This window comes from Neovison vison, chromosome 14, assembly GCF_020171115.1.
Source record: "Neovison vison isolate M4711 chromosome 14, ASM_NN_V1, whole genome shotgun sequence".
Taxonomy (NCBI): domain Eukaryota; kingdom Metazoa; phylum Chordata; class Mammalia; order Carnivora; family Mustelidae; genus Neogale; species Neogale vison.
In genome coordinates this window covers 17,928,009-17,953,566 of record NC_058104.1, presented here as the reverse complement: position 1 = coordinate 17,953,566, position 25,558 = coordinate 17,928,009, and the positions used below count along the sequence as shown (strand labels likewise).

Below are 25,558 nucleotides of genomic sequence, written 5' to 3'. Positions count from 1 at the left end.
ACATTAGGAACTGGGACCCCATAAGTCCCTCTTCTTGACTGATACCAAACTTTCCCCCCAATAGAGCCATGAGGACTGGAGCGACAATAGCGTTGCTGAGCAGAGGGGAGAGATTGGCAGCAACAGGAGTTTTCAGGGGTATAATCCTCCCTTAGAATGCAAAAGGATCAAATCCCAGCCGGAGGAGCCTAGGTTTTTAGACTTTCTAGTCTGTTAATTAGGGACAGCCTGCTGTATTCCCAGGGGAGGAAAACCCTTATGGGATTCCATCTCTGGGATCTTGGTAACAAGGAGCAAGGAAGCCCTTGGTGTCAGCCTTAAAGGGTACTGGTCCTTGCCCTGTCCTGGGCGTGGGTGCTGGAATGGCTACTCTCTCTGTTCTCGAGAACAGTAGTCCAGAAGCACCCATGGGAGGCCACTCCTGGTACAAGGGGCAGATGTTCTGAGGGCAGGAACCAAGCATGGCTTCCTGGGGGAGCAGGAACCTCACACATTGTGCACCCAACAGGGCACTTTTCGCGCAGGAGTGGATAGCTGGGAGCAGAGAAATAACCTGTGTGGGCGGGAATCCTCAATGCCTTCAGTGGACCGCAACTGGCAATGAAAGTTCTGACTAATGGGAGGCTCAAAGTCTCAGTCTCAAGGGTCTGTTCTAAGTGCTTTACATAAAATATAAGTAATTGAATATCCAAGACAAATCTGAGTCATGAGCTGTGATCATCCCCACTTAACAGATGGATGAACTGACCCCTGAGAGGCTGGGTTTTGGGGGTCCAGATCTGTGGAGCACAGCTGGAAAAGAGTGGAGTCTAGTCCTGTAACCCTCCTGCAGTCCTAAAAGAACTGCCCAAGATTTGTGTTCTGCACCTTGCACATCTCGGGGAAGGCTCAAGACCCCAGATGGCAAGCCATGGAAAATCCCAGTGCAGGCTCTCTCCAGGAAGTAGAGTCCCCCTGAGGCTGAGATTCAGGGATGGAGTGTGTGCAGCAAAGTGTGGATGCAGGGTTTAGGGACAAGGGTCAGCTCTGTGGATCCACGCTGACACACAGGACCTCGACGATGGTGGGGGGGAGCACCAGCAACTCCCTCCCCCACCCTCTCTACTTTCAATCCCTTTGCTTTCCATTGTAAAATTAAGGGACCTATAATCAGGACCCACCATTCCACCCCCCCCAAAGTGTCTGTGTGCAAGAGAAGGGCTTGTCAGGGATTTGAATCCAGGACTTCTCACTCCCAAAGCAAATTGTGCACACCCAGATTAACAAATCCCTCAAGGTCAGCTACTTCATCTGCCGCTCATATCTCCATGGAAGAAAGTGGTCTTGACCCCGATTTGTGAGACCTGGAGCCATCCACTCTTCTGGGAATCACTGGCTGGACCAGGCTCTCAGGCTGAGGCTTCGAGGACAAGTACAACATTAGGGCTGTGGACCGGGACATCTCCTGGATGCTGGAGGGGGTCCCTGGAGAGAGGCAGTACCAGGCTGGAGTAAGGAAGGCAGGCACAGGGAGAGTAGGGCCTCCTGCATGTGGGTGGGGAGAGCAGAGGGCCCCAGAAATTGGCCCTTGTCACTGGGGTCAGATTTCATGTTAAACATATCTGTCCCTTATTTCCTGAACTGTCCTCCCCATACCTGGGCCCCCGGCCTTCTCTCTCCATCCCTTCTTCTCGCCCATCCCTCCTGGCAGGGCCAGGGGGTTGCACAGGGCTACTGGGGGTAGGGAAGGCAGCTCACTCTGTGGGTCTGAATAGAATATGTCTGGAAAATGCCAGGAGGCCCCGTCTTGGGGAATCTTCTGAATTATTTTCTTGTATGGGTTACAGGTTGGTCCGGGCCTCACAACAGATGGTAAGATTTTTTCAAGCTGGGAGCCCAGAGTGTCTAGGTGAAGGTCTCAGTTAAACCCCCAGGTCCAGGGCCTTAAAAGGTGGGTCCAAGGAGGACTTCGGGCCATGTCCCTCAAATAAGAGCCTCAGCGGACCCTCCTCCAAGGGCAGCAGCCTTAGTGGGAATAAGAGTAGGGGAATCTCAAAAGGAAGCAGAACTTGGCCTAGAAGCAGGTGGATCAGCCCTGGTCCTAGTTCCCTCTCCACCTACTTACCAGACTGTGGGAGCCTCTGGGGTCAGGGATCAGGTACTAGTCCATGCTGGGAGGAGAAGATTGGCCACTGTCCCTCCACTGGGGCTCTGGAGTCTGAACTGTCCTGAGGCCCTTTGCTCACAGAGAAGATGGTGGTCGTGGAGGAGACTTGAGGATGCTGGAAATCTAAGTCTATTCTTCTGGCAGAAGCAGGGTGTGACAGTAGACCCTCAGTTAGTGGGACAATGAGACACTGTCTCCTGGGTCAGGGTCCCTTCCTGCCTGACCCTCTGCCCACTCCCCATCTCATCTGGAGACAGATCATCTGTTCGTCTGGGTTCCCAAGTGCAGTCTGACAACCATAGCAGCCATGCACAGACAAGGTGTAGGATATGAATCTCCTTTAGTATGAGGTGCCGTTGGCCCTACCCACCAAGCCTGACTGACCCAGAGTGACCTGATACCTACAAGTGAGGCAGGGAGACTCAGTCCACAGGGGGAAAGCTTAGATTCACCTATACAGACCTGCCCCTCCAAGCTTGGCTCTGCCCATCTATGCTGAAGCCACCACCATCCCTAAAAATTAAAACTCCCAAGGCAGAGAAAGTGCCTCAGACTGTCTCCCTTGAAGGTAAAAGTTACACCCAAGTACCGTGCTTTCTGATGCAGTGAGCGAGAAAGATTTGTTTTCTCGGGAAGATCTCTCTCAAGAGAGAGTTGGAAACTTGTTGTTTTCTCGGGAAGATCTCTCTCAAGAGAGAGTTGGAAACTTGTCGCCCAAAATGCAGAGCCCGCCCAGCGTGGGGCTCGAACCCACGACCCTGAGATTAAGAGTCTCATGCTCTTCCGACTGAGCTAGCCGGGCAACAGGTACACATTTTCAGCGCTCTGTCCTTTGTTCTGAGGCCTCAGGTGACTCAGCTGCAGAGTTCCTGGGGGTGCGATCCGAGGACAGGGAGGACCTGCACCCACAGCCCAGGACCCAGAACTGGATTCCAATCCTTGAACCACAGAAGACTCGCCCACACCGCCGTGGAGGTGGAACCAAGCCACCCCCTCCAACCCCACGCTTGGGGCGTGGTTTGCCATCTGGGCTCGCTGAGTCTCCATATTGTGGTGGGACAAGGGGCCACGACGGTCCGAGGGTACAGGTGGAGGTTCCCAGTTCTCCCCAGACCTCGTTCCTTCGCACCAGGGTCCTTCTGCCCCCTCCGCGCGTTACCGAGTGAAGGACACCTCTCCAGCAGGAAAAAGCCGCATCGACCACCTCTCCAGTGCTGGGGACTAAAAGGGGGGGACACCTTCCCGGCTCGCCCCCACCTGACGCCAACAGAATCCGGACACTTGGGGACGGCCGAGACTCGGGCGCAGGGACGGTAAGCCCCCCAAAACAAGTACTGTACTTTAAACCAAGAGGCCAGAACGAAGACGACGGGTTCGGTCCTTGGTGACCCACCTCGGCGCAGGGTACGGGACCTTTGGGCAGTTTCCCCTGATACCACATAGGGGAGGGTGAGAGTCGGCGCGATGCCCCGGTGTCCCCAGGCCATTCCCGGAGATGCACACGCCAGAGGCTTCCAACCGCTGAGGGACGGAAAAGGGTGCAGCGGGGACTCGGGCGGCTGAGCAGCTAGGGCGGCCCCGGGACCCGACGGGCCACACAGCATCCCGCGCCCGACCCACACCGGGCGCGGGGTGGGGGAGAGGTGCCGGGACTCTGCACCTGCCCGGCGCCCTAAACGAACCAGCAGCACAGCCAAACGCCAGAAAAGATGTCGCCAAAAAGCAAGGGCGCGCGAGACACTTGGCGCTACCCACCGGCTCCCCGCCTGAGCGTGGATAGGGGCGGGTCCTGACGGGGGAGCCGACGTCTCAGGGGTGCGCCCCGGTGGCCTAATGGAGAAGGCACTGGCCTCCTAAGCCAGGGATTGTGGGTTCGAGTCCCACCTGGGGTAGAATGGCTACGTTTTGGCATTCCTGAGTGGTTTCTGTTGTCAAAGACTGTTGTCAGCCACGACTCCACGCTACACCTCTTAGGACACCCGAAGCTGGGACAGGGGCTTCTGCCTTTAGTTGGTTTTAACCTGAACAAAGCCTACATTTTGAGAAAGTTGACCTGGGGGAGGGTACCCAATCTGTTGTTCTGGGGACTGCACCAGCTGCAGGAGTGCCACGAAAGAACGGGCAGGGGGTTGCACTCTCCCGAATATAACATAGGCAGCACCACTCACTCTTGCTGGTTCTCAGTTAGGTCCTCTAGTTCCAGCGGGTGCATGAACCCGGAAAGGAACTGAGGGGAGGAGCGTCGGCTTCTCCCATTAGCTGATTTTCTCAGCGATTCCCTAGCACTCTGAGCAATAAATGGGCCAAGCACTGCTGATCTGATCTTTACATGGGTGCCTTGGAACAAAGAACCCTTTCTGAGGTTGGGGAAAAAAGCCAGCGTGGAGCTCCAAACCCAGGCTGGGAGAGAGCTTTGCCGTCTTCTGAGTGAGCTAGCCAGACACTGGGAAATTTTCTGTGGTTCTTTCTTTATGTCAAGGGGGAGCCTCCGCCTCACTCTCTCTAGAAAAGAAAAGCCCCAGAGTCAGGCTCAAATCTGTTGCTTAGCCCTGAACAAAGCCTGACCAGGGACCAACTGTGTTTATGGGTGTTAAGGACATGCGCTCTTGGTGGACCCCAGTACTGAGTATCAGGGCCCCTGCTTGTTGTGGTTTTCATCCCTGGGCAGTCTATGAAGCAAAGAGAAACCTTCTCCTAGTTCCGTCTACCTAAGTTTAAAAGCAAGACCCTAGGGGAACCTGGCTGCCTCAGTCTAGGGAGCATGTGACTCTTGATCTCAGGGGCATGAGTTCCAGTCCCATGCTGGATGTATAGATTGCTTAAAAAAAAAAAATGTCCAGCACCCAACAAAGTAAGATTATAAACATGTGACATTCAATGAAAAATGAGCATACATGAAAAGAAGCAGGAAAATAAACCCATAGTCAGGAGAAAACAAACAATCTTTCAAGTCACTTTTCTTGTCTATAAGGAAGTCCAAGCCATGTGTAGTAAACCTGTGTAGATGCTCCATTCCACAGTCCCGGCTGAGCTGTTCATATGACAGACATGGGAGCAGAGGGGTCCATGGAGGCTATTAGAATTCAAGTTCTCCCAAACTCCAGTTTAATAGGTGCAGGTTGTACCTGCTATCCCTTTCTGAATTCCTGACCCAAAGAATCCATAAGCATAAAAACATATCATTTTATTTAATTGAATTTAAGGATTTTACCCATATACCTCTCTACTAAGAGAGAGCAGGGGAAGCAGCAGAAGGGGCAGGAGAGGGAAACAGTCCAGCAGAGACCCTGCGGAGCACAGAGCCAGAAGTGGGGCTCCATCCTAGGACCCTAAGATCACCGCTCAAGCAAAGCAAGGCTCTGATGCTCGGCGACCGAGCCAGCCAAGTGCCCCCAAACTTACTGTTTTCTACCTCGAAGTCCGGCAGTGTTACACAGCAACAACTGTCATGTGGTAACTATTAAAACAAAAGGCAGCAAACATATATAATAGTAGAATTTTGAAAACGTCTCTTTGCAAATTCTGCAACAAAACAAGAATGACTTCCATCACATTTCTATTTTATTGGAGGTTCTAGTTAGCGCAATAAGACAAGAAAAGTAATTAAAAGTAATCAAAATAAGTATGGGAAGTAAGTAATACTGCCTTGATTCACAGATGACATGTGTGAATATATAGAAAATTCTACAGATTAGAAATAACATGTGAGGGGCGCCTGGGTGGCTCAGTGGGTTAAGCCACTGCCTTCACCTCAGGTCGTGGTCTCAGGGTCTTGGGTCTCAGGGTCTTTGCTCAGCAGGGAGCCTGCTTCCTCCTCTCTCTCTGGGCCTGCCTCTCTGCCTACTTGTGATCTCTCTCTGTCAAATAAATAATTTTAAAAATTAAAAAAAATAATAACATGTGAGCTTCACAGTGTCACTGAATCCCAGATTAATACATCAAAATTTATTATAATTTCGTATATCTGCAAAAAAATAGAAAAGTATATCCAAAGTGATATAATTTACACTGGTATCTACAACATCAAACACCTACCAAAAATTCTAGGGAAAGATGTACAAACCCTTTCTCAGAAAACTATAAAATACTATTATAAGTTAACAAAGACCTTAATTAAGAAGAGATTCATCATGTTTATGACTTGAAAGACTCAGTATTGTAATGATGTCAAACCACCCAGAACTGACCAACAGAATAAATACTATACCAACCGAAATCCCAATCACTATTTTTGTGTAAACTGACAAGTTGATTCTGACACTTATATGAACGTGTGAAAGGCCAATAAGAACCAAAACAAATTTGAGAGACTAACACTCCTGGGTATCAAGTCTTACCCACAAAGCCTGACCAGTTGGGTACAAGGCTAAACGGACCATGGAAAAAGTATTAGAACAACACAGACTCTTGATTTGTGAAGAAGTTTGTACCACACATCAGTGGCAGAAAGGACAATCTTTCAAATAAATCGTTCTGAATCAGAACGGTCCCCATTTAACAGTTGGTGAAAGAAAGGCCTGCATGGCTAAGCTTCTTGTCCATAGCCAACCCCCTGTACCCCCCTACTCTTGTCCTGTGGTCCCTAAACCGGAAGGAACTGTCATGAGCTCAGTCAGCATTTGGACCCAGGACCTCTATCCCCGCAGCGCGAGTCATGCCACTGGCCCAGCTCGCTCGGTCCATTATTACACGTCACAAATATGAGCCGCATCTCGTATTTATTATTATTAAAAATTATTATTATTAAATAATAATAAATAATAAAAGTTATTATTATTAAAAATAATAACAATAAGTCAAAAGAAACAGGTAAAATTAATGGTAATATATTTGACATAACCCAGTATATCCAAAATACCATTTCAACACGTAGTAAGATACCTTACTTTTCTGGTAACACGTATTCAAAACCTGACTTGCATTTTACACTTAGAGCAGCACATCTCAGTTGGGAGGGTGGGAGGAAACAGGTGTCTAGCAAAGGGGGGTGGGGGCGTCAGGGCCACAGAGTGGAGAGGAGGTGGGACTGGATGCTCCTGTGGCACGCAGTGGGGATGACTGTGAAGGTGACAGTCACTACTCCCCACCCAAAGAAACCAGCCCGTACCTGGATGAAAACCCAGGGTCCACACCTTAAACTCGATATTCCCGAGTTAAAATAGTAGAGAACAAGTATGCATGGCTTGGGCTCATCCAGGATTTGAACCCAGGACCTCTCACACCCAAAGCAAGAATCATACCCCTAGACCAACAAGCATTTACTAACACTTTCCCCACAACTGTTTGTATCACGTGTAACCTCCAGTTCATTCCCAGATAGGCTGAGCTGTTTCTGGAAGCCAGGAGTGGGGCTGAGCAGTGAGGTGGCCATGGGGAGACCTCGTGGGTCTAGGTGGCCAGAGGCAGAGCGGCCCAGTCCCAGGATGATGGATCTGCAGAGCTGGACCAGGATCGATTCCTGCCACCAGGGGAGTGGGGAGCAGATTGTGGGGGAGGGGAAGATGAGGGGCTTGGATGAGCCGCAGCCCCCACTCCCCCAGCTGAAAAAGCACTCACTCTGCAGGGGATCCCGAGGCTTCATTCAGGCTGTGCGGGTTGTGGGGACTGTCAATGGCGGCTGGGGAGCAGACCAGAGAAAGGGGACTGGCATCAAGTAGGCCTATGCCCTCAAATCTCTTGAGGAGGAGGAAAGGAGAAGGAAGAGATGATGGTTCCATTTTACTCACCCATCTCCAGGGCTGCCAGTCTGGGTGAGGGGGAAGGAAGTGCCCATAGCTGGTTCTGGTTCTCCCTGTTGATCCCCAAGCCCCATGGGGTGGGAGACGATGCCCTTGGGAGCCTCCTGCAGTTCTAAGCAAATTGTTTCCATGGGAAAGGCAAGTCAAGGCAGAGTAAACAGTTTAGGACTGGCTGGATTGAATAATTCAGTGGGAAGTGGGACATAGGGGCTGTCCCTAGTTGTCTGATTCTGACCGTGGATGATTAGGGCAGGAGAAATAGAGGGTTGGTGTGTCAGATAAGGAGCAGGGCGGGCAGGCATATAGACCCAGAATTGGTTGGTTTGCATATGAAAGGCATATTAGCAGGCAAGTGGTTTAGTGGTCCCTAGGAATTATCTAGCTAAGGAGAGGGGGCAGTCTGTCCTCAGCTAGCAAGCCCTTTCAGATGTCAAGCCATCACGGAATACAGAAAATAATATCCAGGTGTGATAATACAGGTGTGAATTGCATCCAAGGTGTTTACATTTATGAAGATCATGGGACTTTTTCAATCCATCAATATGACTGACTACTCTGATAGACTTTCTTGAACATAAAACCAACGTTGCATTCCCGGAGTAAATCCAGCTTATTTTCCAGATCTTATTTTACTGCTCCAATAAAAGAAGTGAGGACCCGAAGGCTGCGGGAATGATGACCTTTTCTCCCTGGGAAACGCCCAGGCTGGCTAATGTGAGCAGAAGAGGATGCATTGGCCCCCTAGCTCAACCCTGGCTCAGCAACTGTCAGAGGCCAAGGACACAAGTGGCCCCCAGTTCCACTCCCCATGTGCTCCCGTGACACAGGGTCATGTGGGTTTGCTCCTTGGGGAGTTACACGTGGACCCCATACCGGCATGCTCTCCATGGTCCATTTGCACAGGTGTGAGGCAGCAGCAGAGCTCAAACTGGTCTAGGCTGGCTGGAGCTCTGGGAGCTCTGGCCTGTCACTGGGAGTCCTGCTGGTGACAGTTTTAACGTTATCAACGCTATGGGGTACAGTTTCACAAACTCTGACGCGAGGCTTTCTGTCAGGATATGGGGCTGGTGCAGACATAGAGCCCGCGATCTCAGCCTCCAGCCCACCCTCCTCTGCTCTGCACCTCCACCCCTGCCTTCCTGGGAGATGGACCCAGAGCCACTCTAAAGCCCTTGAGATCTAGGTTTGAATCCTGCTCCAAGATCATACCATGGCTGGTGCGCCCCAGCTGGTATTTTAGAAGACTGGGGATGCCACCTGGATGGCTGGGAGTCATGGGGTCCAAAGGGACCCCATGAAAAACTCCTTTTTTCACTCCTTTTCCTGTTTCCATTCCCCTAGGACCTACATGCCCAACTTACACACATCTTATGGGACAGATAACATATGTTCGCCTTGTAAAGGTCAAGGAGTTAATGATTTCTTAGGAGTCTTCAAGCCCAACAGATAACATCTAAGGAGTGCACCTGTGCCCCAGGAGGAATCATCCTGAATGTCATCAAGACCCCTGGCTTCAGGGCATAAGCGACTTATGGGGAACCCCTAAACACTCCTCCATGTTCCTGGATGGCTGAGAAGGCAGGCTTATGGAACCGCCATCCTCATAAAAACTCCAGGCCCCAAGCAAGGGCTGTCTTTTGCTTGAGGCCTGTCCTTTCTAAGTCTACCATTCTGTCCGTACCTACTCTATGTCTTCAACAACTTCTGCTCTTACTTCCTCTCCGCTCATGTTTGATTTCTGTGCTGCAGAAATCCAAGGACCCTCTTGGCTGGTCCTGTGGGGTCCCCTGGGGGTCAAACCAGCATCAGCTGCACTCATGCACATGGACACATCTGGTTCTCCACGGCCCAGGTGCCAGGGCAAAGACTACCACCCAACAGCAGGAAGGTGGTGATGAAGTTCCCCTTTGGCTTCTAGAGCCCTGATCTTTCTGTCCAAGTTAGTGGATCAAGAGTTCAGGGCTCTGCGCTCCCCCCACAAGTGAGCTGGGGACAGGGGAATAGACCGAAGGTGTCCTCTCCATGTTGATCCAGCTTCGGGTGACCAGAGCTCGTCTCCCTCCTCTGAACTTCCCAGCTGCCCAACCACCTTGGACATCTGCCACCCTAAGGACTGGATCTCCTGGGATGGGGGAGGAAGTTTTGAAACTTGTGCCAAAGAAGAGGCTCCAGGTTTCCTCTCCCAGTCTAGGGATGAGCAGACAGACCCTCATGGGTGCAGAAACTCCTGTTGCCAATGCCTGTGGATTCTGTTCTACGACCCTGCACATGAGGAGGGGTATGTCCCCCATCCTTTCATAGCTCTAGCCCCTCTCCGTCTCTCCATCCCGTCCCACCACCGGGGAAAAATCGGGAGCCCCATCCTGGGTCCCAGCTGGGAAAGACTGCATTGGGAACTGGTAAGCTGTCTGAGGTCTGTGATTGAAATTCAAGGTAACTTTCACAGGATTGACTTCCTTGCACTTGTGAGGGAAATGGGAGAGAAGAGAAATGCAGCCTGTGCGTCTCTAATGAACTCAGAAGTCCAGGATCAGGAGGCAAGGGACTTCGCGCCTTTATATTTAATTCACATCTACACCCATTCTGGGGAAGTCCAGGGAGTCAGATCCAGGACCACATCCGGGTATCCCAGAGGACCAGGCAACTGGGCAGTGCTAGTCTTCTCAAGAGTAGGGAACACGCTCACCCACAGCGGTGAGGGGGGCAGGCAGGGGGGCATGTGCATGTGCCATGGGAGAGCCCCGAATGGCAGGAATGATCCCCCAGAGCTATGCTCTTCCTATCCCACCTCCACGGACTAGAAAGACACTAAAATCTCATAATGCAAAAGCAACTCAGGTCCACCTTCTGTGTGGAAGGGACAAGATTCAGACCCCTTCCTGAGCAACCCCAATGTCTCACTTTCTCCTGTGGTCCCCCGAAGCTACAAGTCCAGCCTGGGGATTTGGGTCCCCTGAGAGTTAGTCCCTGAAATCTTGAGTTGTGCTAACTGCCTGCCTTAAGGTTTAGACCTAAGCACCTGAAACCATGAATTCTATGCACCCAGGCTTGTAAAAAGCCACACTCCCAACATGGGGCTAGAACCCACGACACTGAGATTAAGAGTCTCTTGCTCTACCCACTGAACTAGCTGGGCATACCACCTTTGCCTTCCTTCAAAGGGAAAGTGGGGCAGTGCGGGGGCAAGCAGACTTCTCCCTCACTGAACACCGGCCTGATCAGTACTATTTCCAATATGATTCCCCTGCCTGAAACCGAGAACCTCAGGATTAAAAGCTGCAAGGAGGTGGGACCATCTGGCCTGAAATTCAGGGATAGGGGCAGGAAAAGGGGCATGCTGACCCAGAGGGACAGAGAGAAGGAGGCCCAGGGGCTCGGCAACCCTGGGAAGCTGGTTTCTGGGTGGCACCAAGTCCCTGAAATTCCACGGTCCCTCTGTCCAGGGTCCAACACACAGGCGAAGAAGGAAGAAGAGTGCCTTCTTCCTTCTCAGCTCTGGGGTGTGAACCCAGGCTTCCCCCCAACAGACCAGCCCTCCAGTGAGATACGGGAAGCTCGGCACCCTCCTGCAGACTAGGAGGACAGGGTCATGGAGGTCAAGGTCACTAGACGTAATGGGAACAAGGTGCCCTTCTCTATTGTGGTCCCTGGAACATAAGTCAATCTCTCCACCCCCACCACCACCTGCGAGAGCTCAGGGTCCAAATCCCAGAGGAGTCTCACTTTCAAATTCTCAACATCTTCACCCCCTGTCCCCACCCCCCATACCTTCCTCCCCACCCCAGGCCTGGCTTTGGGGCGGGCAGAGGGGCTTGGACCAGGAAGACCTAGAGGACCAGCTGCAGGACCGGATCCCTGTGCCCCAGGACACTGTGCAAGGTCACATCGGGACCACCGCCTTTCTTTCCAGTAGGTTTCTAGAACGACCACCCATCCATGGGGGAGAATAAGCATGGTCCCTTGAGGCCCCACCAATCTGTGCCCAGGGATGCCACCACGGAAGGAGGGTTGCTGGACTGTGCCCAGCACCAGGACAAAAAAAGGGATTTCGGGGGACCCAGAGCTGCGAGGGGGCTTTAGGGGCTGAGCCCAGAAGAGGACGGGCTTGGATGAGGACAGGAGCCTCTGAGTCTGCCCCTGACCCTAGGTCCCCTTCCTGTTAGCAGAGGAGACAGCTTTGGCCCAAGCTTTGGGAGGGTGGGAACTCCCTGGTCTTAGGTTTGAGTCCCCCCAGAACCCCTCACGGTCCTGGAGCCCTGCCCAGCTCCAAGGCAGCCCAAGTTCCCAAGCCTTGGCCCTGGAGGGAGGTCCTGGTGACAGAGCCTCTGGGGGAAACTGACCCTTGAGACTCTGGGCCTAGCATTATGGAACCTCACTCTTTTCTGGAAGATAAGCCAAATACTCCTAACTTGGGGTGGGCTTCTGGGACCCTGCTGCCCCTGAGCCCAGGGAAAGCAAGTGGACAGAATCAAGAACAGAGCATAGAGTTGGTGTGGTTCATTGGTCTAAGGGTGTGAGTCTCATTCTGGGTGTGAGAGGTCCTGGGTTCAAATCCCAGATGAGGGACGCCTGGGTGGCGCAGTTGGTTAAACGACTGCCTCCGGCTCAGGGCGTGATCCTGGAGTCCCGGGATCGAGTCCCACATCAGGCTCCCAGCTCCATGGGGAGTCTGCTTCTCCCTCTGACCTTCTCCTCGCTCATGCTCTCTCTCACTGTCTCTCTCTCTCAAATAAAAAAAAAAAAAAAAAAAAAAAAAAAAAAAAAAATCCCAGATGAGCCCTGTCTCTGGTTCTTTTTCTTCTCCAGATGGTCAGGTTGTTACCACCTAAGGGAGCCAAAGTCCACCCAAGGCCAGGAAGGAACGGGGACCCAGAGACCCACCATTACACATGATGGGGATTAAAAGACCTTCAGGTCTGCAGAGCAGGCTTGGACCTGCTCTTGCTGCCCTCTGCTTAGACTGTCCCAGTGTTCTCCCCTCCCCACCCCTACCCTCATCCCCACCATTTGGCATGGAGCACGGGGAAGAGGGGAGGAAAGACAGATAATGTTTCCCTTGAGAGCAGATCCCAGTGTTCTGGGTGGAAGGAAGCTGCTGGGTGCCACTGGGAGCATCTCCAGGGGACTGGTCTTAAAACCAGATCCAGAGCGGGCATCCCAGACTCCAGAATATGAGGGCACATGCCTCCCTGGCCAAGCCCTGCCTCACCCATGAAGGGATAGCGAGTTAGTATGTCAGACAAGTGAGGGAGAGAGGAGGTTAGAGCCACCAAAGGTGGCCAGTGGGCACCTTGACTTTAGACTTTGGTCTCCAGAAGTGTGAGAATATCTGTTTCTGTAGTTTTAAGTCACTCAGATTGTGATAACTTATTATGGCAGCCACTGGAAGCTAACAGAGGTACTGGGTTGGTAAGACATTTTTTCCAAAAAAGCGACTAAGGTATATGGACCTAAGTACCTAGTAAACTGAACATTCTTTTACCCAAAAAAAAATACCAGAAAAGATTCCCAACACCAAGAGTGCCCTGAAGGGAGAGATGTGGACACTTCTGGTAGGAGTCCCAGCCACAGGCCTGGGATCTGAGCTCCAGGGAGGGGTCCAGGAGAGGGTCAGTCAGCTGCTGTGGTGTCTCCCCCAAAGCAGCCTCCACTCCCACCAAAAAAGAAAGAAAACCCAGTCCGAGCAAACATTGAGAGAGGCCTTTTTAACAGCACAAGCCATTGCAAGAGAATGGAAGAAAATCAGCTGATGGGAACCCTAAGCCCTCCTTTTCCCTCTCCCCCAAAATGGAAAATAAAATCCCCTGCTTCCATTTCCCTTTCACTGGGGAGAGTGGAGCAAAGTTGAGAAGCCTTCCAAATGAGAGGCGGCTGACCTGAAGGTGGGAGTGGGGGAGGGCACACCCCGGCACTAGGGTGGCCCTGCTTGGGAGCCTCCTCCTGGGAGCCCCACTCAGGACCTAGAGTCCTGCTCCCTCGAGACCCCCCCCCACACACACACACAGACTCTGACCTCTGGGTTTGAATCCTGTTCCCGAGTCAAGCACAGTGGGGCAGGGCATCCTGCGGTTACTAACTAAGCTCTGTGTCTTCTCCCGTCCGGTATTCAAAAGCTGGCTGGCGACCCCAAATATCTGCATTATTTCCCTCAAGCACCAGCAAGGTGTGAGGCTTCCAAGAGCCACAGCCCGCGGCAGAGGTCTCACGGGAAGAATCCGCCACCGGCCTAGATTGCTAAACAGCCTCATGTAAAGGACAGGAAATACTTTCCTTGCCCGGTGTCATCTTAAAAGGCCTGTTGAGCAGTCAAAAAACCACACACCCAACTTGGGGCTCAAACCCACAACTCTGAGATTAAGAGTCTCATGCTCTACCGACTGAGCTAGCCAGGTAAGGACAAAGTCTGTCTCTACCTCCCAGCTACTCTACCTACTAAAGGCACGTGTTGCGAAAGGAGACAAAGGTGCATCCTCCACCGGGAGAGGTGATGTGCGCGTCATTGCCACACACGGGAGTGGGAGGCGCTTAACCAGGGCGTGAAGATAACTAGAAATAAGCAGAAGTAAAGGATAACTAGACGTGGCTCGTTGGTCTAGGGGTATGATTCTCGCTTAGGGTGCGAGAGATCCTGGGTTCAAATCCCGGATGAGCCCGAACCCTTTTCCTCTCACAAACTCCCCTGGCCATTCTAAGAGTCACGAAAATCTCAACTTGAAAGAGAAAAGGTGAAAGACACCGACACAGATTTTGGAACTGTCTGAAAGGGAGGGGAGAGGTGGGAAAGCAGCCATCCTAAAAATGTTTGAAGAAGCTTTAAAGAACTCACTTGAAACAAATTTAAAAGTTGGGAGTCTCAAAGAAATAGAAAATATCAAGAAAAACCACATGGAAAAACATAGAGATGAGGAATGCGGTAACTGAAATGAAAAGCCTAATGGCTAAACACATGGGCAAGATGGAAGAAAGAATAAGTGAACGTGAAGATAGAACGGCAGAAATGACCTAATCTGAAGAACACAGAAAACAGACTTTGGAGGAATGGAAGGAAGAGGAAGGCAAAGGAAGGAGAGAAGGAAGGAAAGAAGGGCAGAACCTCAAGGATTTGTGGGACTTTAACAAAATACCTAATGTTGGAGATGCCAGAGACCCAAAAAGAAAAGAAAGACAGGGCTAAAAGTATCGAAAGAAATAGTAATGGAAGTCTATCTGTGTATTTTTTATAATTATCTTTAATGGGGCACCTGGGTAGCTCAGTTGGTTAGGTGTCTGCCTTTGGTTCAGGTCATGATCCCAGGGTCCAGGGATTGAGCCCTGCATCGGGCTCCCTGCTCAGCAGAGAGTCTGTTTCTCTCTCTCCCTCTGCCCCTCTACCTGCTCATGCTCTCTCTTTCTCTCAAATAAATAAATAAAATCTTTATAAATAAATAGATAGATAGACTCCATGCCCAACACAGGGCGTGAACTTACAACCCTGAGATCAGGAGTCACACGCTCTACCAGCTGAGCCAGCCAGGTGCCCCTGTCTGTGTATTTTTTAAAAACACACTTTGTTTTTTAGAACAATTTTAGGTCACAGCAAAATTGAGCAGAAATATAGAGTTCTCCAAAACTCTGCCCCGAGCATGCATGGCCTCCCCCATTTCTGCCTATTTTTAAAACCCACCTTCCTTCATTTTTTTCGGTTTAAAGCACACATAGCATTGCCTCACCCATAAATGTTTTTCACTTTTGTGGGGGCTGAGGGGTGCAAATACCTCTACAAATAAAGTCTTTTCTTTTAGAACACCCTCAGTACTGTGCACACATCCAGCACCATTAAGGTTGATACCTTCCTATTCTCTCTTCCCTGGTCTGTGTACGGGTTCCCTGACCCCTCCTTACCCCTCTCTGCAGTTGCTTGGCTGGATTCAGGATGCAGGCCAGAGGCCCCCACGGCAGGAGTGGAGCGTGGGGAGTCTGAAATCTCCCGGGATCCTCAGCAGATTCACTGAGGCAAACCAACTCCAGAGCTTGGGGTAAGGGAGGAGCAGAGAACTGCTAGGTCCCACTCCCAGCCTATTTATCTGAGGTTCTTTCTTGCTCTGGAGAGCGAGGCCAGGACGGGGGCGCACGGTGGGGACCGCTCCAGCTCAGACCCACCTGGGGCTCAGGCCTGCAGACCCACAAGGACCGACCCTCTCCTCCCAGGGACGCCTTAGCCCTCACCCCTGAGTCCCTGGAGACCGGATCTAGAGGCAGAGAGCAGCAGGCAGGTGTGACGGCAGACACCCCGGGGGTCTCCAGAGCCTTCCGCCATCTCCTGCCAGGCGGCAGGTTCCTACAGCTCAGGTTCGCCCAAGGGCAGACCAAGAAGGCATGGGGCGAAATATATATTTTTATAATTTTACATAAAAATACATTGATTTCCGATCATTCAAAGGAAGTGTAGTTGGAGTTTTCATGCAAACACGTGGAATCTGGTGGGTCTAAAACTTATTTTGAGTACACAGGTTTGCTTGATTAGATAAGGGAGGATGGGTCCGGTTGCATTTCCCCATCTCGGGGCCGCAGGTCCAAGGGCGGTGGGGTGCAAGCCGGCGCGGGTCTGCTCTGAGCCCCGACCGTGCTGCAGCACCCCCTGGCGGCCGCGGAGCTCATCTGTCTGTGGGTGGGGGCGGGGCGTCTGCCTTCACCCGCTCGGGACCGCTCCCCTGCGGATTCTGAGCAGCCCACACACAGGGTGCCAGCTGGCGACTCTAGAAGTTGCCATGCCCCTCCAGGACCAGATCTGCCCGGCCATTTTGGATTGTGCGCAGCCAATCACATTCTGAAACTCAACAGCCACCACCTGGTAGCAACTGCCCGGCTAGCTCAGTCGGTAGAGCATGAGACTCTTAATCTCAGGGTCGTGGGTTCGAGCCCCACGTTGGGCGTCCTTTTGAACCGAGAATTCACACACATTTCTGGGACTGCTGCGCAATTCCTGCATGTTTGGTTTAGGTACAAGCTCACTGTCACGGTGGTGCACCAACACCTTGCCTAAGCCATGGGAGGTGACCAATGATGTTCCCCCCTTACAATGGGTTCTCCAGCCACTTTACTCCTCAACTTCCTTTTTGAGCCAAGTAACCTTAGAAAGGGGTCCGGCGGAGATTGGGACCTGGCTATGACAGAAAAGCCACCGATCCCAGTGTTCCCTTGGGTTCAGTCAAGGGAAGGAACAGTACTATTATTCAGATAAAGGTCACTGCTGATGGAGGCCATGTGCAGTATTGAAAGACTGAACTTTTACTAAGTTGTCCTTTTGGGGATCAGTGTATACCTGGGATTCCAGGGCTTATCATCACTCAGTGTGGGAACACCTCCCAGGACAGGGTGACAAGCTGGGTGGCCATGACCACATGTCCCAAGGAAAGCAACACCACAGTGCCAAGCACTCTCAAAAGGAGGGCTCATCTAGGATGTGACCCTGAGACCTCTTGGACCCTAACTGAGAATCATACCCCGAGACCACCAAGCCACCACCTCTGGCTCTGGTTGGACCATCCCTCTTTCCTGTGGCTGTTGGGAAGCATTTGATTCAGGTCTCTATGGACAGGAAGAGAATGGGGGGGGTCATTGGGCATTGGGACACTAAGTCTCAAAGTCAGTAAGTCCCTAGTCCAATTTTGGGGGTGACAGGTGGAAAATGGAGACCAAGGCTTGGGAAAGCTTGCCCGGGTCCTCCTCCTGTCACCAGGCTAAGGGCTGGGCTCTGGAATGAAGCTGAGAGCAGGGTTTGGACACCCTCCCCTGACCCAAACACCACCCAAAGCAAGACCATACCCCCTCCCAATCCACACACTGGAGGGACCTTCTGTCTGACCTGAGTGTCACCCCCACTTCTGCCCAGGGATCTGCCTCCTGGACTCCAAGATGGACGACGTCCCAGCACAGGCACAGTTAGGAGGGACCTTAAGGGATGGTGCATGTTCAAATGTGAAGAAAGGATGAGGTAGGACATTAAGAAATTTGGGTAGCCCTCAGAGAAGCCCTGTCTTGCCACTGGCCATAACTGGGGTCAAGGTGGCTCTTTGCCCACTGAGGGCACCTGGACACATGGCCTTGGGGCCCAGATCTGATCCAGCCACTTGGATACAGCTGGGATCTGGGTCTGCTGCACATTGGGCCTGTCTCTGGTCCATCTACACAGGCCCAGACCCCACTTCAGCTCTGCTGGGGACTCCATCCATGCCTTGAAATGACTGGAAAGTGCGAGCTGTGGGCTCCTTGGGAATCTGAAGCAGAAGGGAGAATGTGCTTTCCTCCACAGGGCCCTTCCTCTGCTGAGCCCCAGATAAGGCTAAATCCAGGGAAAGGGGTGCCCGGTGACTCAGTCAGTTAAGAATGAAACTCTTGATTTCCGCTTGAGTGGTGATCTCAGATTCTCGGAGCAGAGCCCCTGCATCAGGCTCTGCACTCAGTGGGAAGCCAGTCTGCTTGTCTCTCTCTCCCTCTGCTCCTTCCCCTGTGTTCTCTCTCTCTCTCTCTTTCTCTCATATAAGTAAATAAAATCTTAGGGGGAAAAAAGGGAAATCCAGGGCTGGGTGTAAAGATGGGGGGCAGACCCCGAGGGAAGGAGGCTGTTGATTCAGAAGAGGATTTTGGTGGGGAACCATCCCCTTAAGGGATGGGAGTCTTGAATGGTTCTGGCCACAGGAGAAGGCAGGGCTGCCCAGGTAGTTCGATTACCTCAGTTGATCTCCACCAGGCCTCAGGTCTGGAGAGACCTCTCCTAGCATCCCAGTGGGCCCCAGGATCTGTGCAGATCTGCTCCCCTCAGGGACTCCAGAATCAGGAGGCATAAAAGGGATACCGCCCTGGGCTTAAGTGAAGGAACTGGATCAGAAAGGAGGCCCACCGGTCTGTACTTGCAGGCAGCCGCCTGGTGAGGGCTCTATGCCACAATCGGGCCGGGGGGGGGGGGGGGGGGGCTGACTCTGGGATTGAGATCAGGAAGCTCCTCCCAGACTGGGGGCCCCTGACATTTCCACCACAGCCTTCGGCCCAGCTCATATGAACCATGTCTTTTATATTCTATACTCTGATACCTTGACATCAGATCCTTGCTGACCCTGGAGAGATTTTCCTTCCCAGGGTTGGCCAATTCCTAGAGATAGCAAATTGTCCTAAACATTTCAAATGCAAACCAACCATTCCAGAGTCTACAGCCCCCAATCACCTCCTTCAGCGGGCCCTCACAGTGGGGGTTCCTATCCCCCTGCCAGGATCACCCCAAGGCCAAGACAACTATGGACAGAGCTATGTTCTAGAAGCAGCTGAAATTAGTGCAGACTAGCCCATCTAAGCCTGTTCCCTTTGCCTCACCTGTCTCACCTTCACTGAAACCACAAGAAAGGCTCTGGACCGCATTTTCTAGAACTTTCTCTGCTCCTGGACTACCCAGAATACACAGAGCCTCCTCTGTGCCCTCCCTACCCCCCACCTCCACCCCCTCCACCCCAGGGTTCAATGGCTCATCTGCTGGGCCCGCCACCCCTGAATAGTAATAAAGCCTCTTGAAACACAGCCCTTCTTCCAGCGTGGCTGGGGCGCCTATGGGGTGCCGAAGTTGTTCATGGCCCCAAAACTAAGACCAAATCTCTCCCCATGCCCAATTTCCACTGTGGTTTCTTTCCTTCCCTTGTCTGTGGAAGGGCTTTCTGGTAGCCCCTCCAGAAGGAAAAAGACGTATGCAAACACCTTTTATACCACAAAGAAAAAAAAAAAAGTGCCGAGAGGAAGTTGGGTCGTTATCCCTGAGGCTGGGACTCCCTGGTGCTTGCACAGTCCCGCACACAGACCAGATCTCCTGCTCTCGGAGAAGCAGACTAGCCTGTGGTGGACCCGTTTCCTCTTGCCCAGGACCTGCCGTGTGACACCGTTCCAAAAGACGGGCTCGTCCGGGATTTGAACCCGGGACCTCTCGCACCCAAAGCGAGAATCATACCCCTAGACCAACGAGCCACCTTGGGGTAGCCTTCCTGACGTTTGTCCTTGGAGGCCTGTGCCCTGGCCTCAGGGCATTCCCCTAGTCCTAGGAGTCCTGGCTTCCTGATCCCTTGGGAAGGTGCGCGGAGAGAGGTTTCGGTTTCGATTCCAGAAGAGGAAGGAGTGCAATGCAGCCAGGACCTGGGGGGAGAGAGAGCGCCAGCCGGTCCCGCCCTAGACCTTCAGGCCCCCTTCCCACTCCGCCCCCCACCCCCACAACGATGGCCCCGCCCTCGCCGAGGGCTACCCAGCGCCGAACAACCAGAGGCGGCGGCAGATGACCCTGCAGAGTCTGTGTGGCCCAGGTGAACAGGGAGGTCTCTCATGGTGGACCCCAGCCCAAAAATTTCACCCAACGTGGGATACAGTCCCGGAGCCTGAGAATGAGTCTCTGCTGCCTTCCAACCGGCCAGCCTAGCCCAGTCGAGCCTCCAAGTCGGGGAAGGACTTCAGGGCTCCTGTCCTCATTCAAGCCCTCTCCTGCCCCCCAACTCCAGACCCGGGCTTGACCCCAGAAGCTCCTAGCAACTTTGGAACCCCGATGTAGGGGTCAGAACTGAGATCAGGGCTCACTTCTTCCCAAACGGGCAGCTGCCCCATCTTCTCTTTCCTCTTGCGCTAACAAGGGTCCAGCACCGACTTGGGGAGGAGAGTTTTCCCGGCTTGTCCCGACAGCAAGCCCCTGGAGTCCTTCGGATTCGCTTCTTGCTGCCCACTAAAAAGGGGGGACAGCTGGAAGCCCACGGATCGTCTGTGACTGGAACCTGGCACCTCTCACATCCTAGTAGAGGATCACACCACGTTCCTTACTGGCCAGCCCCCGTGACGCTCAGCCTCATGCCCTCACCCCACACCCGGCTCCCCTGAGCCACTGGGCCACACAGACACACTGACAGCACAGCACGGCGCACAGTGGCCTGCCCTGGTTCCTTGCAGAAAGGAACTCGAATTCAGCGTTGTGCCGGGGAGGGAGCACGCAGAGGCTCCAGGACCTGTCCTTAACAGGCTCAGAACAGCAAAGTTTCCCAATATGCCTGGCAGCCTGTGGCAGTGTGGTGCCCCACATCCGCCCGGCTAGCTCAGTCGGTAGAGCATGAGACTCTTAATCTCAGGGTCGTGGGTTCGAGCCCCACGTTGGGCGTGGCTTTTTGTCCTGATAGCCCTACAACTAAACAGGGGACTGGTTCTACCCTTTACTAAGAGGAACCTGTCCCGGTCCAGGGAGGCCAGGATGCTGGGCAACTTGCTTCCATTGTTTAGATTCTATTATATGTAATTTTTAATTTTACAAAAGTTGAAATTTATGTGAAAGTTCCACGTACAGTACACACAGCAGTCAGAAGCCTCTCTGAGGAGTTCCCCTTCGAGTAACTTCCTTGAAGTTGGCAATCTGGTCAGGCACTAAGCAGCCCAACCCAAGAATATCGCCCAACGTAGGGCTCAAACCCACAGCTTAAGGGGTTAAGTCCACTCGAACCCACTACTTACGGGGTTAAGTCTCAGCTCTGTGGGCTGAGGGAGAGCTACAGATAAACAGCATGGAGTGGATTTTCAGCTAAAGGTGGAACCTCATCAACTCTGGCCCTGACTGGGGGCCCACATGGGGCCCCATCTGTAATGGGGGTGCTCCTTCTTCCTGACCCTGGTCTTCTCCAGTAGTGCGCCCCCCGCCCAGACTTCCCTCGTTGGTGGACAGTCCAGCCCTGTCCCAACCCCTCTCCTCTTTCTGAAGTAAAAATTAGAAATCATGGGATAGGGGCGCCTGGGTGGCTCAGTGGGTTAAGCCTCTGCCTTCGGCTCAGGTCATGATCCCAGGGTCCTGGGATTGAGCCCCACATTGGGCTCTCTGCTCTGCAGGGAGCCTGCTTCCTCCTCTCTCTCTGCCTGCCTCTCTGCCTACTTGTGATCTCTGTCAGAAAAATAAAGAAAAAATCTTTAAAAAAAAAAAAGAAAAAGAAATCATGGGATACTCTGAGGACAGGTTAGTGTGTCCACTTGTTGAGAAGCAAGCAGAGAGGGAACTGTGGGTTTCTTTCTGTGGAAGGATATGAGAGTCCAAAGGCTTAGCGACCCAGATCCTGAGGCTGGTCAACAGCCGTGAGGCAGGATGTCGGGTCCTCAGAGTAATGTTGGTTTCCAGGGGTCCATTCCTCCGGCCACTTCTGCTGCTCTGGCACCCAGCCTCTCTAGGTCCTGCTGCATCCCAGAAAACCCACGCTTCCATGGGGGTGAGGAAGTGGGCTAGGGATTGAGGAGACATGTGCCAGGTGCCTCTTGGTGGCTGGGCCAGGGCACCCTACCCATCCAAAAGAGATTGTATTTGGGACACCTGGATGGCTCACTCCATCAAGCGAAAGACTCTTGGTTTTGGCTCAGGCTGTGATCTCAGGGTTAGGAGATGGAAGCCCCACAGTGGGCTCTGTGCTTAGCATGGAATCTGCTTGGGACTCTCTCTCCCTCTGCCCCTCCTCACTGCTCACTCTCCCTCAGGCTCTCTCTTTCTCTCAAATTAATAAAGAGAGAGACTGTATTTTTCAGAGTTCTCTGGGGAAACAGAACATAAAAAGATAGAAAAGACAGAGATCTATCTGGATTGCTTTTTTTTTAAAAGATTTTATTTATTTTTTTGACAGAGCGAAAGATCACAAGTAAGCAGAGAGGCAGGCAGAGAGAGACAAGGGGAAGCAGGCTCCCCGCCAAACAGAGAGCCCAACCTGACGCTCGATTCCAGGACCCTGAGACCATGACCTGAGCCGAAGGCAGAGGCCCAACCCACTGAACCACCCAGGTGCCCCTGGATTGATTTTTAAAGAACTGGCTCACAGGTTGACAGCTGGAAGTTCCAGCAAAAGTAGATACTGCAGTCTTGAGTCAGAATGCCTCAGAGGTAGCATTCCTTCCTCCTGAGGGAGCCTAGTCTTTGCTCCCAAGACCTTCAACTGATTGGACAAGGCCCACCTGCATTATGGAAGGTCATCTGCTTCACCAAGTCTACTGATCTAAATGTTAGTTGCATCTTGTGCTCGCTTCAGCAGCACATATACTAAAATGTTAGTTGCATCTAAAAAAAATTACTTTTACAGCAACACCTAGACTTGTGTTTGACCAAACATTTGGGCACCACAGCCTGGCCAAGGTGACATAAATTAACCATCATGGGGTCCTACCGAGTGCTAGGCTTCTTTCTTTTTTTTTTTTTCTCCCAAATTTTTTATTTACTACTTTAGTGGGGAGGGTGCACCATTCCTGGAGATACTGCAATACCAGGTGAATGCGTGGAGTGGATCGGAGCAAGCTCCTATTCCAACTCCTTACTCCAAAATTCCATTTAATATACTGTCCTCGGATAGAGGACGTATCAGATATTAAACTGATAAGAACAGATACTACACTTGATCTTAGCCAAAAGGCGGAGAAGTGATTACTAGGCTTCTTTCTTAATAATAGGAGATGCAAGGTACACAGGCTTACCTTCTACTTTGGATATGTCACAGTACCTGGCAGATCAAAGAACATCACTCCCAAGCTTCTCAAAGATGCTGGTGCATCCCCTCCACTGGGCATGCGTTATTCCCTTGGTAAACGGCATTGCCTCCAGGCACTGCCAAGACACACAAATAGCAGCAGTTGTTTGCTCTGATGGTGCCGGCCACTCTAGCATGCCTGTGTCTCTGTCCCTTCTGATTCTTTTCTCCACCGTTTGCCGCGGTATTTCTGGCAACTCTACTTCATTTCAGGAAGCCAAGAAGGCTGTGTATTATAAACAGTTGGAGGGATGCTTGCTGGGGTTTTAAGGTCTATGCCAAGGAAGAGTCCCATAGAGATCATCTGTCCCTTTTCCAGCTTTTTATGCTCCCAACCCTGATCCAGGATGGGTTACTGCTGATGCGTTACCAAGGTACTATGGCGCTGGGTTTAGAGTACCCCTCCTTCTGAGCTGTGGCTGGACTTTCTCAGTTGTGATGGGACCCGTGTTCAGCCCAGTGGCCTGGAGGAGGAGTAGAATCCTAAAGAGATGAAACATTGTCTCGTAAGCATTGGCTTCATCTGAGGTTCCTCCCATCCTTGAGGCAGAAGGGTGGAGGCTTAGGTCTCCATCCATCAGCCCACCTAGCCCCATTCCAAGTCTCTGGGTCCCACTTCTTCCCTCTCAGCACCCTGACATTGGCAATCTGCCAATGGTGAGAATTCAGCTTTTTCTCAGCATCAGCTCCTTTTACACCAAGGCCCCAAGCCTGGTCTTCAGCTTCATTGGCCCTTCAGGTGAAGGACACATGGGCTGCTTTCCAGGCTGCCAGAGTGCTTAGAATTGATCATCAGTCAACACAACCATGTCATTCTTTTGTCTCAGTGCATTCAAGATGCTCTCCAACAGCCTAACCAAGGAGGTGAGGGACTGGTACTCTGCAAACTATGAAACATTGAGGAAAGAAACCAAAGACAATGCAAAGAAATGGAAAGACATTCCATGTTCATGGATTAGAAGAGTGAATATTGTTAAAATGTCTATACTGTCCAAAGCAATCTACACATTTAAGGTAAACCCTGTCAGGATACCAACAGCATTTTTCACAGAATGGGAAAAGAGAATCCTAAAATTTGTATGGAACCATCAGAGACTCTGAATAGCCAGAGAAATCTTTTTTTTTTTTAAGATTTCATGTATTTACCTAGAAAGAGTGCATAAGTGGGGAGGAGGGGCAGAGGGAGAGGAAAGGAGAGAATCTGCAGCAGACCCCACGAGGAGCACAGAGCCCGATGCAGAGCTTGACCTGAGCCAAAATCAAGTCAGATGACTGAGCCACCCAGGCAGCCAGCTCTAGCCAAAGCAATCTTGAAAAAGAAAAGCAAAGCTGGAGGCATCACAGTTCCTGACTTCAATTACATTACAAAGTTGTAGTAACCAAAACAGTATGGTAGAGGCACAAAAACAGACACATAGATCAGGAAACAGAAGAGAAAACCCAGAAATAAATCCACAATTAAAATATTTATTACTTAACTAATCTCTACCCCCAAGGTGGGGCTCAACCTCATGACTCCAAGATCAAGAGTTGCATGCTTGGGCGCCTGGGTGGCTCAGTGGGTTGGGCCGCTGCCTTCGGCTCAGGTCATGATCTCAGGGTCCTGGGATCGAGTCCTGCATCGGGCTCTCTGCTCAGCAGGGAGCCTGCTTCCTCCTCTCTCTCTCTCTCTGCCTGCCTCTCTGCCTACTTGTGATCTCTCTCTGTCAACCAAATAAATAAAATCTTTAAAAAAAAAAAAAAAAAGAGTTGCATGCTTTTCTGAGCCAGCCAGGTACCCCAAATAAATCCACAATTATATGGTCAATTAACCTTTGACAAAGTAGGAAAGAATGTCCAATGCAAAAAAGACCATCTGTTCAACAAATGGTGCTGGGAAAATCAGACAGCTACAAGCAAAAGAATGAAACGGACAACTTCCTTACACCATACACAACGATAAATTGAAAATGTTTTACAGACCTAAATGTGAGACCTGAAACCATAAAACTCTTAGAGGAGAACACAGGCAATAATTTCTCTGACATCAGCTGTAGCAACTTCTGGCTAGACACGTGTCCAGAGGCAAGAGAAAAAAAAAAAAAAAACCATGGAGACTACATCAAAATAAAAACTTCTGCACAGTAAAGTTAATGATGAAC

The 25,558-nt window shown here is 51.6% G+C and overlaps 7 non-coding genes across 7 annotated transcripts; 4 read left to right on the top strand and 3 right to left on the bottom strand.

Annotated features, from left to right (window-relative positions):
- Nucleotides 1-2,875: 2,875 nt before the first annotated feature.
- TRNAK-CUU lies at nucleotides 2,876-2,948 on the bottom strand. The gene has a single exon. It is a non-coding gene; the product is annotated as a tRNA-Lys (tRNA).
- Nucleotides 2,949-3,965: 1,017 nt separating this feature from the next.
- On the top strand, nucleotides 3,966-4,038 carry TRNAR-CCU. Its single transcript has one exon. It is a non-coding gene; the product is annotated as a tRNA-Arg (tRNA).
- A 10,427-nt stretch (nucleotides 4,039-14,465) lies between these two features.
- TRNAP-AGG lies at nucleotides 14,466-14,537 on the top strand. The gene has a single exon. It is a non-coding gene; the product is annotated as a tRNA-Pro (tRNA).
- Nucleotides 14,538-16,723: 2,186 nt separating this feature from the next.
- Nucleotides 16,724-16,796, top strand: TRNAK-CUU. Its single transcript has one exon. It is a non-coding gene; the product is annotated as a tRNA-Lys (tRNA).
- Nucleotides 16,797-19,797: 3,001 nt separating this feature from the next.
- TRNAP-UGG lies at nucleotides 19,798-19,869 on the bottom strand. The gene has a single exon. It is a non-coding gene; the product is annotated as a tRNA-Pro (tRNA).
- A 1,092-nt stretch (nucleotides 19,870-20,961) lies between these two features.
- TRNAK-CUU lies at nucleotides 20,962-21,034 on the top strand. Its single transcript has one exon. It is a non-coding gene; the product is annotated as a tRNA-Lys (tRNA).
- A 2,089-nt stretch (nucleotides 21,035-23,123) lies between these two features.
- On the bottom strand, nucleotides 23,124-23,315 carry LOC122896199. The gene has a single exon (XR_006382376.1). It is a non-coding gene; the product is annotated as a U2 spliceosomal RNA (small nuclear RNA).
- Nucleotides 23,316-25,558: the final 2,243 nt, after the last annotated feature.